This window comes from Lacerta agilis, chromosome 3, assembly GCF_009819535.1.
Source record: "Lacerta agilis isolate rLacAgi1 chromosome 3, rLacAgi1.pri, whole genome shotgun sequence".
Lineage (NCBI taxonomy): Eukaryota > Metazoa > Chordata > Lepidosauria > Squamata > Lacertidae > Lacerta > Lacerta agilis.
Genome location: NC_046314.1, coordinates 50,946,734 through 50,965,801, shown reverse-complemented (window position 1 = coordinate 50,965,801; position 19,068 = coordinate 50,946,734). Strand labels below are relative to the sequence as shown.

Sequence of the window (19,068 nt, the reverse complement as noted above, 5' to 3'; positions counted from 1 at the left end):
ACTGTATCATTTTAAGATGGGTGGTGTCCCAATAATGTGTAAGACAAAAGAAGACAAATCTTGGTATTTTTTAGGCAGTACAAAACGAATGGTCAAATATGATTTGAACATTTTTGGGTGCATATCAATAGGATGAGCCTGAAACAGATGTAACAATTCAGACAGGATTATTATTCAACTGCCATAATCCTTTCTTTTTTTAATCCATGACCAATTCAGAGAATGCCACAATTCCATGTCTTTCCTAATGCCATCCATCCATTTTAACAGGTTCTGCTATATCTTGTAGTGATTTTGAGTCCCAAACATTTCCCATGGGAGGTTAGCCATGAATAATTGAACAGCTGCTTTAAATAATTGCTTCGAGTTAAGAGAGAATATTCACTGGTGCAACATAATTAATTTTAAATCCCAGAACTTTACTGTAGGCATCTATCTTCTGTTGGATACGTATGGTTTGGGTGTGTATGGACCATCCCTTACTCCTGAAAAAGCTGATTATCTTCTTCTTCTTCTTCTTCTTCTTCTTCTTCTTATTATTATTATTATTATTATTATTAAGTTCTTTGATTTTAAGACTGCTTCAAGGGAGTTTGTTGGCTGGAGTTCCCAAACAATGGTAATAAGACCATAGGTTAAAACACATGCAGACATTTCCTTTTTCAGTTTTAACAAACAGGGCTAAGGAACTTCTTGCAGCCCAAGGGCTGCATCTCTTTTTTGGGGGGGGGCTGCATTTCTTTTGGGGGGCTTCATGCCAGTGTTGGGCAGGGCAAGGAATACTCCAATCCAACCTTCCCCCAAATAGCGGATGGTTTTTGAGAAAGAAAAAGGCACCAGAGCTCCAACAACAGAGGTTGCATCAAGTTGGACCTTAAATGCTTCTATGATTAGTTCTAGAGACAGTAGGTTGAATAAAAGGGGAGTCAAGGACATCTGTGCTAGCACCCCATCTGAACCAAGAAGTCTGTGGATGTGAAGTGGTTAAGTCTCAAGCAGAGAGACGTATCAAGTAATGTCGAGCCAGTGGAGTTTACTTGCTTTCCTATCATCAGACAACATTTTCAGATCCATCTAATATTATCCAAATTGGCCTAGCTGACATAATTCCTGATTGGTAAACAGCAACTTAAAATTAAGTTTTCAGTATTAAAAGATCCTGAGCATCTTTCACCAAGAATACACTTGTAGCACTCTTGGCAAGAACAACTACTTATCTAAATGATATTATTTTCATCAGGAAAGCAACTGTGGAGATGCAGCTTCTGCATCCTGCAGAAACATTTGAGAATGAGCTGTGGGAGCCTTAGAGAAAAGCAGTTGATTTAAAAAAAAAAAGTTGTGAAAAAAGCAGTAAAACACTCCAGAGCATTGAAAAACTAACTAGAGATACTGAAAATGCAAAGTTATTTTTACAAAGGGAAGGAAATGATATGAAATGCTTATCACTGTTAAGACTTTGAGGTGGTTTTTGAGTCTATTCTTGGATAAAAGTGTTGCAAGTTGCTAGACACAATGCTCTTGCAATAGACACAATGTTTAAAATGTTTTAATGTAAATCACTCTGTGGGAAAAGAAACAAAGAACAAAACAACAACCATATCAACAACATCATACTATGATGATTAGCAATTGAACTAACCTGCATTTATGTTCATATTAATTATACAGTACTTGTATAAGAGCTCTGAGTGGAAATATAACCTCCTTAGCAAAACAGAATATGCGCCATAAAAACTTTAAAATACCTTTCACATTTACTCCATTTTGGTCAAATTTCCAGATTGCTACCACTTTCCCCTGCTACCTGCCAGGTCTTCTGGCCTGTAGGTTTCAACAACTAAACTTTTCTTTCAGATTTGGACAAGTGGCGATGAAAGAAACTCCACCTGTTAATTTTTTTTGCATATCGTGTATCTGTTTATGACATGGGGCCCTGCCAAGAAATAAACTGGCAACCTAATTTGGAGGTGGGAGAAAAGAATTGCTAAGAATCCTCAGAAAACCAGTACATTTCTTTCAAAGTTATAATCCTTTCACTAAACTATGTTGTCACTGCCACCTAGTGACACTGCACTAAATTCACCAAATATTTTGTCACATACTTCAGACAGGTGGCTAATAGCACCAATAAATCATCGCTGAAAGCTATAAGCAGAATTGCAGCTGACTTTCCATACTACTGGGAACACTGCACTTTTTCAATACGTTCATCTTGCCACGCAGCTTGGGGCCCAAATATCTGCAGAAGGAATGCCTCATCCAACACCTCATCCAACACCAGTCAACTCTATCCTTACGATAGGAAGCAATCTGTTTGCATTCCCTGCCGGTATTTGGAGTGAAGGGACACACACTGTAGGGCTCCAACTGTGGAATGATAGCTGTGGAATGGATAGCAGCCAGGGCCACTCAAGAAGATTCTCTCCAGCAGGAGGGGCTGCCCAGGACCGGACTGGAAAAGAAAAGGCAAACCCTCTGTCCCAAAGCCACGCAGACAGGCATCCTCTTTGGAAACACAAAACTAGTGCAATGGCTGCTGTATCAAAAAAGAAAAGGGCAAAGGAATGGCAGTTTTTTCAGTTTTCTGCACAGAAACAGGCAGTAGTGGTGAAAATAGGGCAGGAGGGAACAATCCCAGCAATCACTGCCTCCTGCACCACACATGGGACAAGGCAGAAGCTTAAGGAAAACAGTGTGTTCAACAGAAACCCAGGGAATGGGTGGAATGCCCTCCAGGAGATATAGAGAACAGGTATTCATCGTAATAAATCTTCCTTTCTCCAGTGGCTTCTGGAGGGTGTTCCAGGACATTGGGATATGAAAAAGCAGTATCATCCCAAGCTGGGCCAGGATCTGATCAGTGTTTTATTATCTCTGCAGTATACAACTCTCAAAGCAAAAGCCATGAGTTTGAAGAGTTCAGTGAAAATCCCTGTGGGACTGCCAGCACACAAAGCTGGTCTGGGAGGTTGCTATAGCCCCACTCTCTGGATATTATCCTATTGTTTGGCCCTGTCTGCCCTACAGGGGTGGGGCTACTTTTGAAGTTCTGGAACACCGCCCAGAAGCCATAGGAAAATAGACTGGATTCCATTTATGCAGGACTTTACTTCTACCTCCAATTCTACCTTTTAAAAAATAATGATGTTTTAAATTATGTAGCAATGTGGCCAGAAAGGAATAGCAGTGCAGAAGCAGGGTTGTACTACACAACACAAACCTGATTTTCCGTATTATTATTTTTACAACTTGTCAAAATAACGTAAAAAAGTATCTGAAATTCATATTAATAAGAAAGGGAATATAAACTTTGGCAGGAACCCTTTTCAGAAACAAAGAAAGCAGATGTAATGCTCAAAATGTTATACTCCTAATGCAAGCCATACAATACATCTTTATGTATAACTACCCCAGGCAGGATAAAAACCCTGCTCCACAAAGCTGTAATTGCTCCCTTTTCACTGTACCTTCAAGCAAACAACATGTAAACATATTACTGAGAATAATTAGCTGTATGTGTTAGACCTCTGAATTCAAGGGGGATGCACATTTACTGGGGTGTAAGTCCATCTGAACTCAAATGGAACTTACATCTGAGTAAACATAAATAGCAGGGATAGGCAACCTGTGGCTCTCCAGATGTTGCCTATTGGCTGCAGCTGCTGCAAGATGGGAGGTCACAGCTTCCCAGCTCTGGTATATAGGATTACATTGCATGTATTTCTTGAGATTAATCATCTCCGTTCACTCTATTAGCAATTTTGTGTGGCTCAATGCTTTTTGTTTCCAAAGCAAAATGGGCCAACCAAAAACAAGTTAGTGGGTTATTTTTTAACATGCTTGAATACAAAGAAGCATATTAGTTTGTAAATTAAAGGAATAATGTTTTTTTTAAAAAGAAAGAAAAGAAAAACAATTGCAAAATGGCTGTAGGGCAGCAAAGTGCAAAAGAGGACATGGTTCCTGAATCTTTTAGAAGAGGGAATTTCAGCATGTTTAGCTTGTCATATAATGGTCATAACCATTAAAGATGCAGAAGCCCTGTTCCCTTTTGCCTTAGGCCTCCCTAAAATTTGCCTGGCATGGGCCTAGGCTCAGTGATATTGAGGGTAGTTGAGCAGTGGAATGATCTCATGCCCCTACCTGATGGCTCCTCGAGAGTAGGAAAACACATGGAAGAGAAAGAACTTAAAGATGAGGTAGAAATCATTCAAAGTTCTACTCTCAACATGAACTTAATTCAAGTTTAGTTCACCCAGCAGTTATGGAGACTACTTTTGGATTTAGCTCATAGGGAACCCCCCCCCCCATAATAACCCTTATATGCATAGGCCTCATCTGTACACAGTTTGTCTTAAACCATGGTTTAATTGGTTTAATCATGTATGCACCTCTCACATGGTTTATTTCTGACTTACTGCTTGTTACATGTTTGAAAAAACCATGCTCTGTGTTCAGATCTCTTCTGAGGGGGTCCTAAACTCATGCACTGGAGTTATTATTCATGAACCTTGTTGGGTATTAGTGACTATAATCTGAAGCTGTGGCTAACAAAAATAGCTTTTAGTAACTCACACATACTTTATTTTAGACTGGTTTTGTCTAGGCTAGAAAATATTTATAAATTATCAAGCCTATATTTTACTTTTCTTCATTTGTTTTAGAAGCTGTGCAATTTTAACATTTTGACACAAGCACAGAACCAGATGCATCACCTAACCACAGAATTGTTTTCAGTTCAGGTTGTGTTTCATTTCCATATAAAATATATTCATTTAACAACCCTTTTTTAAGGTGGTTGTAAATGACTTGCAGTCGACTTAAAAGCCTAAAAAGAACCACCAGGGGGAGCAAGCTGCATTGCACATCCAGGTTCAAAATTAAGAAGACTACAAGCATTGATAACTTTTCCTGCAATCTTCTGCTGCTATTCACTTGAGGCGGTATGCCATACTGGAATTTCCTTTCTGCTTTTTACAGAGGAAGGTTTTCATATCATCAACTGTGCAATCCTGCATACTGTTTATGAGAACATGTAACCAAGAAAAAGTTATGGGATATGGTGATATTTTGATCATATGAAGCATGGGCACAATCAATTCCCTTCACTGCACATGGCAACAGGTGTGGGGTGCCTCTTCTATAAAATCAAATTGTCCTTTATTCCTTATTCTGATTATAGAAATGATTTTTTAAATAAATAAAAAATTGTAATCAACATTTTCCAGTGGTCTCTCTCTCCCATTGTTGAAAAAGAGGGACGTAGCCACATTGTCAGACACTTTTATACCACTTCAGAAATACAGAAGGCTGAAAAGGCTACTGGAATACACAGAAATCATGGTTCAGAGAACTAGGGATGGAATTCAGTGTCACACTATGCTTAACATGAGCACAAGCATTGTAGCTTGCCAGATCGAAAAATCCTCACTGCTACCACTCGGCCCTCCAGATGTTTTGAGACTACAATTCCCATCATCCTGGGCCACTGGTCCTGCTAGCTAAGGATCATGGGAGTTGTAGGGCAAAAACATCTGGGGGGCCAAGTTTGAGGAAGCCTGCATTAGGTGAATCCTACCCTATATTTTGTTGTAATTTAATATGAAAGAATAAAGCTGGCAACAAACACATTCTTTTTATTGGTGTTGTCCTTATTTAGATTTGGAGAAAAAGCAAGTTTCAAGCCAAGATTAAACCCTTGAGTCTCAAATAACCTAATGCAGAAGCCAGATTTTTATGTGCCATGTCCAATTTAAATACTTTCTTACATAATAGAAAAATTCCTAGTTATGAATAATGAGGCATTTAATTACTCTCAGTAGGACATCTGGTCTCATTAGTACAAATTCAGTATAAACCATGTAGAATTATAATAGCATTTTGTATCTCATGTCATTCATGTTTCGAGAGGTTTTTTTAAATTGTTTGTGGAAATCTGGTGCTAAAATAATGTTGAATGGCAGGACCACTGAACTAAGACAAGTTTGTGATTGCAAGCTGTGATTTGGGGATGTGCACTGTGCAGTAGGGCAGCCTTCTTCAACCTTGGGGAGCCAGACTATAATGGCTGATTACCCCTTTCCCCAGCCCTTAGCTTTCGGCCACCATCCTCGGCAGCAACAGCACAAATGTCTGCCTGGATGTTTAGGAATTTCCCTGGCCGACAGGGCAAGACTGCCCACCAATAAAGTAAATTTAAAATGTGGGTTTATATGATGGTGTGTGCTAATGGTAAGACACATAAGAGGGAAATAAATAATGATGGGGATTTGAGAAGGTAGAAACATGGCCTCTGTTTTTGGTAAAGACACAAATGAGTCAGCTAGGGAGGAAAGGGAGGAAGACGGAGGGAGTATAAAAATGGAAGCATATGTAGTCAGTTCAGTTGCATATAATAAGGCTTAGTTTCAAGCTTTTCTCAGCAGGGATGTGGGAGAAATTCAGTTCAGTTCACATTTAAAGGCGAACTTACTTAATTTGTACTTCCTGAAACAATAAGTGAACTTCAAAATTAGCACTTGACTTCTCCTAATTTTGCAGTACATTTCTTCAGCCAAGTAACATGCACAAAAATGCATTTACTAGGGTAAAATGTGCATAAAAACATACATTTTTTTATTTAAAAAATAGCTTACAAAACATTATTATGCTACAGAGAATTGGTTGCAAAAAAATGTGTAGGTAAAGCAAATTTGTATAACTGATGTGTACATTAAAAGAAATTTGCACTAATATGCTGGTGAATTTTCATGAGAACTTTAAAGGATCCATAGTAAAGAAAGGAAGAATTGCCCACATGCTAATGTCACTTCATGATAATGCAATATATCGCATGTCCAACTATGAGACAATCAGAATGAGAGCAATGGTTGCCCTCACCCTAGAGCAGGGCGGTCCAACTTTTCATACCACAAGAGTACTCCAACACAGAACGTGTAGGCTTCACACTGCCTTGTGGGGGGGGGAGGTGAAAAATTGATGCCCCCCTAGCCCTTCCACTGCCTTCCCAAAGCTACCTAAGGAGCCAGGCTTTGGGGAGGAGACAGAAGGCTCTGATGGGGTCCTAGAGCCTTCCCATCTCCTTCCCAAAGCTGGGGAAAACGCTAACTAGGCTTTGAGAATGAGGTAGGGCGACTCTAGGATCCTCTCAGAATCCTCATTGAAAACGTATTGCCAGCCAAGATACAGACTAATGCATTAAGATCGTGGTGCTTCTTTTAATGTTGACGGATGAACTTTTGCAGTGACATCTGCATTTATGGCTTGCACAAATGAAGAAGTGACTGCAATCACTGAGCTGGTGATACTTCTTTAGTAATATCTGTAGCCACTGTAATTGTCATTTGGGAAATCACCCTAAGAATAGAGAGGTAGGCATAGAAATGTTCTATACTGAACTGCTGGTCTACGGAGCAGCAAAGTACATTTAATCCATGTGCTATTTCAGAGCATAATATAGCAAGGAATCTTGTTCTAAACCAGACATTTAGGCTTATATTCAATAAAAGTATTGTTTTGGTTTCAACATGGTAGAAGGTAGGGGAGACCACATGCGGGGAAATATATTTTGACTTAAGGTTAGGAGAAATCTTGTGTTACCAGTGTTAAGTAAGTATATTACACTGGAAAAGGAGTGTATTTAATTTGAAAGAACTGACTACAGGAAACAATATTCTACAGGAACATTTAAAAAAAATCTTAAAACTCATTTTCCTGGAATGCAAGCAATTTGAGCTATATATTTTGAAAGTAAGAATAGGTGTCAGAGTTGCAGTTTTCCACAATAGAAGTTATTATTAAGGAATAATTTATTTAATCTAGGAAATGAAAGAAACTGAAAGACTGTTGTGTATAGCTTCTGGGTGTTATTCTAAGTCTTTAAAACACATTAAGGTTCAGATGTTTAATAACCACTGGCTTCAGTTTCTATGCAAGGGAGTGGAATATATCAAAATAAATTGTAGAACAATCAATTGTCATCACCTTTGGTGACCTGAGTATATTGGGAAAATTTTCAGGGTGCACAATCCTAATTCTTGCAAATACTTGGCAATTGAGTGGGGTTCAAAGATCCCCACGAATGCTGAAGGAACCTCTGCACATACATGGAAAGGGTGCTGGTATTGCAGATCTGGACCATGCCCCACAATTCAATAGTGGCTGGGGGTATGGGTGAAGGGACTATGGTGAGAGTAATGAACCTGGAAAATATTGTTGTACATAGCTGGGGGTGGGGAGCAGCCTTTATTCAATCAAAAACTCCTCACATTTCCATGCTGAACTTGCTGTCCACAGATTAAACTGCCTATTCACTTATAATGTGAAATGCTTCCCCCCCCCCCCACGCACAGGAGCTGTGTACAGTATTTCAATACGAAGTAAAGCGTGTAACTAAGTATTTGAGAGTTCTTGCTATGACAATCCTGAAATATCCAAATACCCCTTTGCAACTTCAAATATGACAGAACTAACTGTGATCTATCTGAGCAAAATGTGCACTTCAGTTAGACATACTTCATAAGACCAAATAGAAAAGAAAAAGTAAGGGGTGGCAAGTGGGCTGGGAGATAAATCTGAAATCGGTTTCTCTCACCAATACCTTTGGCTGCTGTTCCATTCTGTTTGATTAACAGTTCTGCGGAATTCAAAGGAGTGCATACTGTGGCAGATAGATATCCCACGATCTATTCTGTTTTTTTCTTTTCAGTTTGTCGTAGTTTATTTCCACTGCAGTTTAAAGATTTAGTTATGGTTGCACTTGGCTAGAGATTTTGAAAAGCAGCTATTTGTCCTGAGTGCCCAGCTTGGAATGCCTCAAATCCACTTAAAATCAAATTGCCTGTAGTTAATCTGACAGGAAAATGCATTAGTCAGCCAGCAGTAAGACAAACAGAGAGGGTGTATTTCAAAAGGCAATAAAGTCTAAAGGACATATTTAAAGGAAGTTTTGATATAAAAATCTAATATAACTGGTGGCAGGCATCAACCATTCCAACTGACAAGTGCTTCACATAAAAAGGAAATGCCAATTGCCTGTAGGTTTAGTGTGTATGTCTTTAATGTTGTGTTAAGTGTGCAGTGGCTGTGCACCCTACTTTACAGGCAACAGGTCTCTATTGGAAGGTACCCTGTGTAGGGCTATCCAGCCTAAGTTAGTTATAAAGATAAAGAATCACAGTATGAGAAGGGCTCTTGAAGTTGCCGTCAACAGTTAGCATCTGGGCATCAAACTGAGCATCAAACACACCACTTCTTAGTCTTCCCCACAATAATGTTTTTTTTTTTTTTTAAAAAAAATTAAATTATAGCAATTATTTCTACATTTGTAGCTATATATAAAATTAGCATGTGCAAATTTTATTGAAATATGTCTCCACTTTTTTATTTTTGGGTGATGTGTAAGTGACCACACTATAGATGGGCTAATGATCATTACTGCTCTTAAAGGAAAGGAAGCTAGAGGTCTATGAACAAAATTTTAATATAGCATCCGAAGCAGGGAGAAACATGGGGTCTCCATGTGACCAGCATGCCTTGCAGTGATTTGGAAATGATGAATTAGAAAGACCTACTCGCACAAAAGCATTACGTACTTGTGCTTGTAAGTTACCATTGGCAGCCTTGTTGATGAGTAGAAATGCCCCTTTAGAAACCACAGGTATGTCACGAGGGTCAACAGGCAGGTTGTAAACTAGGTAGCTATTTATCTCCAAAAAAATAACTGTTCACCCCTGGCAGATGGCCTATCCGCAAGCCTGCATTTAAGAAGCTCTCATATTGCAGCAGGACAGCTTTTGGACATGTACCGGTAAGCTAAGCCCAACATCCATATAAACTTGAAATTTGATTGTGTAATGGCTCCTTACTGTTTTTGCGGTAAGCGGTGGTTGCGGCCCGACGCACCACCCTCCAACTTAGCCGGTTCCCGTCAAAGCTGCTATTCAAAGGAGCCTATCTCTGGCAGCCTGGGGGCATGGCCTGGGGAGCAGACCTGGCTGAAGCAGGCTTCACTTAGGTCTGCTCCCCAGCTATTCATCCCAGCCAGGTCTGCTCCCAGCAGACTGTTGACTGGGAGTGCCCCCCGCCCCCCTTTTAAAAATAGTTCCTTACTACTTTAACCATTTTCTTTTCAGTGTAATGGGCTTTGTTGTGGTCTTTGACGGTTGCCATATTCGGGGCAGGAAGGAATTTCCCCTGCGCTGCAGGTTTCGCCTTCCCCAAACCACTAGTCACAACTATGGCAGTTTAGGACTTGGACGGAATCCTATAGTCTTTCATCTAATCGGGGTGCAGGTGAAGTGGTGACTCACCCTCACCCCCTTTCTCTGCAGCAGCGATAACAGGATACCCTGTTAGAGGAGTCTGGAGGAAAGTCTCTGTCCAAAGACCCAGTTGCATGGGGCCAGTGGGCCATAGAGTTTCTCTCAGCGTTTGGGGGAACCATCTGTGTAAACCTGAGTTTTGCGATGGACTCGCCTTCCCAAATAGACCCTGTCATGCCTCAAACCCCACACTGGGGGCTGAGAGGGATATACACCCAATGCCTATGCCAAGGCTTACCTACACCTGAAAATCAATAAAGTTGTGTCCATTTTAAATCCCAGACAGTTGTCATGTCCATTCATTTTCCCCACTTTCAGTTTCAGGTGCAGAGGGGCGGGCGACTCTGTGGCTGGGCACACAGCTTAAACACAGCACGGGACACTTTTACCACCACCGCATCTACATATGTAGATGGGATTAACTAGTTAGAGAAGAAAGAGTTTTCTTAGCCATGGTATTGCTATTCTATTGTAAATAGGGATGGCAAAATAAATAAATGGCATATCCTTCTTTAAGTGAAGACAAGGAATCAGATGCAGAAGAATTCCCAGTCAGTTGCCACTCCTCTTAAAGAGCCACAGGCTGCCTGGAAGCTGAAGCACAAAAAAATATTCCCTTCTGGAATTGACTAAGAAGGCAGACCCATCATTCAGTAGCCAGCATATGATTCAGCTTAGCTTTATTGGGAAAAAATCTGAAACCTTACGAAAAAAAAGGTCCTTTGGAGAAAACGAAGAACTGCTTCATTTTAGCCTTCCTGAAATGCCTCTTGAATGCCTTTGTGAATCGAGACTTTTGAAAGAATAGCTTTGAAAGGAGAAAAGTGAGAATTGTTAGGAAGTGTTACTCCCTCTAACAGTGGACATCTTCCACACAACTTAAAGGTAGGACAAGGGAAAATGCATGAAGGCATATGCTTACGGTGCACAGTCTAACATTAAGAGTAACCTCTTCTTCTTCTTCTTCTTTTTTAAAAAAGATTTTTATTTACAAAATTAAGGTAAAATAGATTGTTTTAAGAAAAACAACCCTAGGACAAAACAAAATTGAAAATTCTTTCTAGTAGCACCTTAGAGACCAACTGAGCCCTAGGACAGAGTGATTTATCTATAACAACATACCATAAACCATGACTGAGATATGCTGCTTTATGATTTTTAGAAAGCCAAGCACCAAATTCGAAAAAGTACAACGCTACTGTAAGTAGGAAAAAGTACATTCCATTCCTTAAACAAAAATAATATCCCAGAAGGTCTGCTCACAAACATACTTAAGTCTGTTCAATTTGTTTGAAATTTAACAGCTGCACTGTAAACCTTTCATACTTCATGTAATATACTTCTTTAAAAAAAAAATATAGGGAAGAAAATCTCTGTTCTTATTCACATATGCTTGTGACAATAATAATAATAATAATAATAATAATAATAATAATAATAATAATAATAATTTATTATTTGTACCCCGCCCATCTGGCTGGGTCTCCCCAGCCACTCTGGGCGGCTTCCATCAAATATTAAAATACATTTAAAATATCACAGATTAAAAACTTCCCTAAACAGGGCTGCCTCTGAAAATGCATTTCAGGTAAGAATGGGCTGTCTCAGTTACAACTTCAGTTCTAAATCCCATTTCTGTTCCTCCAAATGACCTGTGTTCTTTGGTAAACAACCTGTACTTCCACAAAAAGGCACTATTCCGTCTCTTTATTTAGGTCAATGACCCAGTATTAAAGGCACTACTGAAAGTAAACTCCTATGGAAAAGACAACACAACATCGCATAAAATGCCTTTGCCCATTGTTCTAAAGTGAAACCCTTTAAACGGTATCAACTCAATATATTTAAATACTTGGCAATGCCAGCATTCTAAATGCATACAACAGAAGCGCTTTTAAAGTGCTGCTGACAGTCACTAGTCACAAACATGGGGAGGGGGGGGGGGAAGGCAGGGTCAGCATGTTTATTATAAGCCTCCTAGTACAGTGTACCATACTTTTAATTCCCCATTAAAGGCAAACTATCTGCTTTGAAGTAAAAGCTACTGTTTAATCTTTTTCTCTTTTCAACATTTGTTAAATCCGTCTTGTCTATTTTGTGTTATAACGTAGCCAAAGCAAAGGGGCTGGAGAGGAACTATTTGTGGCTTCAAGGCTTTTTCTTTCCTTTACCTTTTTTTTATTTTGGTCATGGTCTAGTAGTGAAAACAGCTCACTTCCCCAAAATTAATTTTATGCACAGTTAATCACTTTGGATTGAAGCCTGGGCTGCATTTGAGTCTTGGACTTTTATCTTAGGTGCTTATTATCCTTGTATCCAACCATACACTGACTTTTTTAAAATCTGAGAATTGCCTCTTGAGCAGTCAAAATAAGATCCCAGGACTACCTTATTAACAGTACAAACAACCCTTTTATTAGGAGCTATAATGACAACAACCCATAACATTTCCAAGGGACACAATGTAAGCATTTTTTTAAAATGACTTTAAAACATAGAATGCTATCTAAATCACTCTCAGAGCAGATCCACTGGAACCAACGGACTTAAGTTAGAGGACTTCAGCTACATTAGCCATGCTACAACACTATAACTGTGTTATAAACATGCAACACCAGATGGCACTGTAGAGGACAAAACTTTGTCTATGTGATTTTATATAGTCCCCCCCCTTTTGTTATAATGAATTTATGAATTATTTATAGGATTTTTTTCCTGTGTGTAGATTCAGCCTCTGAGTAACTTAGTCAGATATCACCCAGATTGCCCCAGGAATTCTGCCTGGGGCCAAAACTGGTCTTCCCCTCCCCCATTCATCTAAGCATTCCTATAGGGTATCTATTATTGATGCCCCAACAGGTGTAGTTGCCTGCTTTCCTTCTGCCACAACTTTGACATATCCACCAGTCCACTAAAGGAATTGTGGGTGGGCTCCATACTCCCTCACACAGGATAGGGCCCTTTGAGGGACCTCAGTGGTAGAGGCAGGGAATGTCTCATCTCAAGGGAAGTGACAGTAGGCCTACTCTGCCCTGGTGATAATGGCAGGGAGCTGGCAGTTGACGAAATGCTGTGAGCTGCAGATGGCCAGGGCTGCTTCCTAACATGAATCAGCAGCCTGGGCTGAGTCAAGAATTCTGGGAACATACAGGCTGCGAGAAATAGGAGCCTTTGAAGCTCTGCCCAAGAAAAGTGGTGGCCATTGTACACCCACTTTTGGTGTCTGGCATGTATCTTTGTCTTCACATTCACATTCACTGCTCCCCACCTGTGGGGTACAATGATCACACTTATTTTGAGATGATTATAGCTTGTTCCCTTCATGAATTGCTATGGGTCTTTACTTGTTCTGATTTGGATGTCTGAGAGGAAGGCTTAGATTGGCGTTCAAAGGAAGTTGTATAGAATAAGTACAAAGAACAAGGAAAAGGACTAATAAACCAGAATCACGACTTATTAACCTAATAATACTTTACAGTTGTTACTTTCAAAGTCTAGCTGGCCAAGAAAATAATATACAAAACAGGCCTACGGACATTTCTGTAAGAGGTTTGGGAATTTATTTTTGAAAGGTCACTCCCCTCAAAGCTAAACAAGAAAACCTCTTCTTATTAGGGAAATTAATTTTGCAGGAAGATCTTTAATGTTGTAGATTCATATATATATCCCCAACTCTTTCCCTTGTGACAGCATTTTGTTCATATCATTGTTAACTATCAGTGAAAATTGCGCACAATTTTGTGTTAAACAGTTATGGAAAAAATGTGGGTCATGAGAAAGTCACCTGTGTTATTTCCATCTACTATGAAAATATTGGCAACACTTATATTCATACGTAGATACATAACTATTTCCAAGCTCACATACTATAAATCCTGGTGATATACCCTAGTGGCATTTCTTTAAATTCACCAGCTTTAAACAGAAGAGCATGTTGTTTTTTCCATCTGACTTTTCATATTAACAGCATTTGTCATCATCTCAAAACTAAACATCACCTTTAAACATACAAGGAAATGTGGTATTTCCCTGTTTATCCAATTCCTGCACTCCCAATAGTAATGAGAATAAGCTGCTGTGGTTAAATTTCCTATTCTCTCAGTTCAAGACAACATGGCTATGGAACTGATAAAATTGCCTGTTTGCTATTCTCCTGCTCCCCAATAATTTCTCCTCACTATTTTCAGTAGAATGTTTTCTCCACTAATACAGATGCACTTTTTAAAAAAAGTGTGAATAAAACCTCTTGGCAAATAGTTTAGGCACCTGATTTTTTATATTGATGATGGCAACTTGCAGATAAACTGTTCTTACATGGCATGAGAGGAATTTAAATTAAATCAGCACAACCTGAATTTGCTGGGAAGTGATTGATTCCCACCTAAAAAGAATGATATTTCAGAAGTGCCCTGAGGCTCTGTACAGGAAATCAGAGCCTCCTCCTCATCCAACAACTTCCAGGAAGTAATGCAAATTTACCAGCATTACTTATTTCCCCAAGCCTATTGCCTGGACCTTGCCTGCCTTAGAAGCGGAATTGGCTGTGTTAACTCACAGGCAAAGGTTTCCATTGCATGTTCCTGCAGTGAACACCATCATTGTGGAAGAAGAGATTCCTGTCTTTAAACACATGGTAAAACCACCCCTAGAAACAGGAACGCTTTCAGGTTGGATGGTATCCCTTTACCAACTGAAAGTCTCCTATTAAGGAATATATGAGTCAGCAATCTCAGCCATATACTACATTTGAATAAAATGAATGTGGGGGGAAACAAGCATTACAGCAGCAAGAAAAAGAAAAGACAACCATTACATGGAATGTTACTTATTTTGTGCTGGAAAAGTTTAAAACATAAAACCCTCTTGAAGAAAAGGTTAGGCGAAACATGTGTGCTTTAAAATAAAGTACAGGTGTAAAAATTATTTGGTCCAAAGAGCTGCTTCAATTTTACTGAAGGGGTTGGGAATGCCTTGTGAATACTGACATTTGAAAAATGAAAGAGCAGGCACTTATACGATATACCAAAACACTTATTTTGTCCTGCCTGTTTCAAAAGAGGTGGGCCATGGGCCACAGAAAGCTGCTGTTCAATACAGCTGAGCCCCCTTGAGCATGTGAAACTAGTTGCAGGCTTCTTTGGGTGCCCACCTGCATATTCCTGACATTAAAATGTTAGCTGCTTTCTACAAAACTTCTTCCTAATATTCTCATGTGCTCTTTGCCACTGTATTTCTCTTGGCAAAGGAAGAGAAAGTAGGAAGTCAAATGTTAAGGGGGGAAATTACAACACAGAAAGTTCAAGCTACTATTAAAAGTTGTACAGTGGTTAAGAACTTAATTCATTCCGGAAGTCCGTTCTTAACCTGAAACTGTTCTTAACCTGAAGCACCACTTTAGCTAATGGGACCTCCCGCTGCTGCAGCACTGCAAGAGCATGATTTCTGTTCTTATCCTGAAGCAAAGTTCTTAACCTGAAGCGTTATTTCTGGGTTAGCGGAGTATGTAACCTGAGGTACCACTGTATTGCAAAAGGCAACCTGCCAGTTAGCTCAGCTGGTTAGAGTGTGGTGCTGATAACCCCAAGGTTGTGGGCTTGCTCCCCTTATGCATTGAGAACAGGGTGCTGGACTAAATAGGCCAGCAGGTTCCTTTTATGTTCTTATCATATATTTAAACTATGCTAGTATTAGCAAATGACATTAAAACCACAGGTCTCTGTTTCCAAAGCAGCTGCTAAAAGTGGATTAATTAAAGCTGGATAGAAGGGACAAGGAAGGAGCATGCAGCTTGCTAAACTAAACAAGCTGGGAACTGAGGATCCAATTGAGGATTTGTGCCTGCAAACTTTCAGCATTTTCACTCCCACCAGGGAAAGTACTTCATCGTCACAACCGGAAACCACTCTGTTAAGTGTGAGTGGAACCATGCAACACCAGACCATGTAACTACATAACCCAAACATTACAGGTTAGGTCTAAGAAGAGTCTAATATTAGTCACCTTTGTGAATCAGATAAAATCAGATGAGCAGCAGAGCAAGACAGACTAGCCATGCAAAGGATGCTCCTCTGGGAATATACTGACTTGCACTGTAGTATTTGGGTGATATTTCAATAGGGTCAGGTGAAAGGAGGCTATTATTTAAGCTTCTGTACATATGGCGCTGTGGGTTGAACCACTGAGCTTAGGGCTTGCTGATCAGAAGGTCGGTGGTTCGAATCCCCACAATGGGGTGAGCTCGTTGCTCGGTCCCTGCCCCTGCCAACCTAGCAGTTCGAAAGCACGTCAAAGTGCAAGTAGATAAATAGGTACCGCTCCAGCGTGAAGGTAAACGGTGTTTACGTGCGCTGCTCTGGTTCACCAGAAGCAGCTTAGTCATGCTGGCGACATGAACCGGAAGCTGTACGCTGGCTCCCTTGGCTACTAAAGCGAGATGAACGCCGCAACCCCAGAGTCGTCCACAACTGGACCTAATGATCAGGGGTCCCTTTACCTTTACTTTACATATGTGCAATTTCACATGTATGAGAAGAACTACTGACATCAAGGACGATATTTAGAAACACTATACCATTAACAGAACAAGTAAATAATTTAAAATAAATTCAGGTGATCTCAGACATGATTCTTTTTCATAGCATTATGGTATTAACTGGGCAAAAAAGAGAGAAAAGAAATAAGTACTAGTGTGAGCTAGACTGTGGGTGACCAAACATCCCACTCAAAGACTGAAGCGGCATGAAAATAGCTGCATACATAAGATTTTAGGTGGTGCCTGACATTTCCTTTTTCATGTATCATAATATCATCTGCTGATGCCATGTGGCAAAAATGTGGATTGCCACAAGTTCTGTGTATTGAATGAACCCACCCTCGTCTGCATAAATCTTTTAAGGATAAGACATGAAACACAACTAGCTCTGTTTTAAAACTGAATGGAGTGAAAAAAGACACAAAGTTGATTTTCTGTCAAAAATAGGTACAGTGTTTCACTCAAAGGTATTTAGAGCTTAACCTTGTAAAATATCAAGCCTTTATGAAGTAGTTGAAGCAAAATAAACATGCTATATTTCATAAGCAAAGGTCAGTTGGAACTAAAAAAAGAACCCCACGTTTATTAAATGTAAATAAAAAAGTAACTATATTAGTAATGGGAACATATTTATAATACCTCATTATTCATAAGCTGTAGGGTTGTGCCTACTTTTAACCTAAAAGCTACTTTTAGAATCTGGGAAAAACGTGGACAGTGGTGTAAGGATTTTGTATAACTATCAATTATTAGAATGAATAAAAATAAGAAATTAAAATAATGGCCTTCTCTCCACAATATTTCAGCTAAATTAGTTTATCTGTTAACTGTTGCTCCCTTTTGTATACACAAAGATTGGGATTTATATTTATAAAACACCACATTTAGGTGGGAATTCTATACACCTCTACCTGGGAGGAAGTCTAATTGAACTCAGTGGGACTTCTGAATCATCATCCATAGGATTATGCTGTAAATTCATTATCTGGTTTTGGACACTTTATAAGCATGTGCCCTAAGATTGTAAAGCACAACATGAAATGCATTCTAATATTAAGGTGTTACAGCTTGATTAAACAAACATGGGAATGGGGTAGTAATGATCTACACAGGGGAAAAGATAGAAGTGAGGGGTGGGTTTAACAGGACTGTCACCACTCCATAAACACAGAGGCACCCACTTCCTTTCTCATATACACCCTCTCCCCTGCACCCATATGCACCCCCATTCACACAGACACCCACACCCCCGTTAACTCGGTGGGTGGGAGGAGTCAGGAGTGGAACAAGGGTCTGCTCATCTTTTCTGCCATAATTCAGCCACTGATACACCATTATCCCATCTTTTAATCATAATGGAAATGTCCCTGTCACTAATAAAGATACCCTTTGACAAGAGCGCTGCCAAGCACAGGCTTCTGGAATATTTTTTTCCTAAAATATGCACGTGCTAATTTATATGCAAATGTAGATAAATTTTCAGGAGAAGGAAACCAACTCTGGTTCTTCCTGTCAGGGCTTACACTTATACAGGGTGCCAAGAAGATTATATGATCCCAGTACACTAGGTTGTTAACTGAGGCTGCACATTCACTATACCTTTAAAACACTGTAATTTACCTTTCACAGTTACAACTCCCAACAACCCTTAGCAAACTACTATGCCTTACTGTGAGTAAATGAAATCAATAGTGACTAACTTAAGTCTGTTGATTTCAGTGGGTCTCCTTGAAATAAGTTGGATGACAACTCTCTGTATGTGGATTGATCCTTCTACCCATGATCTACCGGCAAGAACTGCTGTTTAAGTACATATTAAAAACTAAAAGAAATATTCCCCAACATCTAGCATGACTTCTCTCTTTCTGACACATATACTTTAACTTCCTCATCCTATCCAGCTATTTACATACTTACATTTGTCAATACCTTCCACACATAATATCCAGCAACTGCACACCAACACAATTTGTGCTGCAACTGCAAGGTAGGAAAATGCCCTAAGAAAATTGGTCCAAGCCCTTTCCACTTTCAGCTACTTATTCAAAACTGGCTGACACAGGTGGGGACCATATCTGGACATTGGGCTGGGTGCTGCCCACCACAGTTAAGAGATGGAGTACTTGCATTATCTATAAGGATTGTGCAACAAATTACAAATCTCAAAATGGAAAACCTACTGATGGGATGGTAAAAAAGAAGAACAACTGA

General features: G+C 39.6%; 2 protein-coding genes across 3 annotated transcripts in view; one reads left to right on the top strand and one right to left on the bottom strand.

Moving 5' to 3' along the window:
• NT5DC1 (5'-nucleotidase domain containing 1) overlaps positions 1 to 19,068 on the bottom strand; it is a 90,810-nt gene that overhangs the window by 32,710 nt on the left and 39,032 nt on the right. The gene's annotated exons all lie outside the window — the stretch shown is intronic.
• Positions 11,129 to 19,068, top strand: part of COL10A1 (collagen type X alpha 1 chain) — a 37,540-nt gene continuing 29,600 nt past the window's right edge. The window contains exon 1 of the mRNA XM_033143639.1: positions 11,129 to 11,210. The gene's annotated coding sequence lies outside the window, so the exon portion shown is untranslated. The remainder of the gene's footprint in view (positions 11,211 to 19,068) is intronic.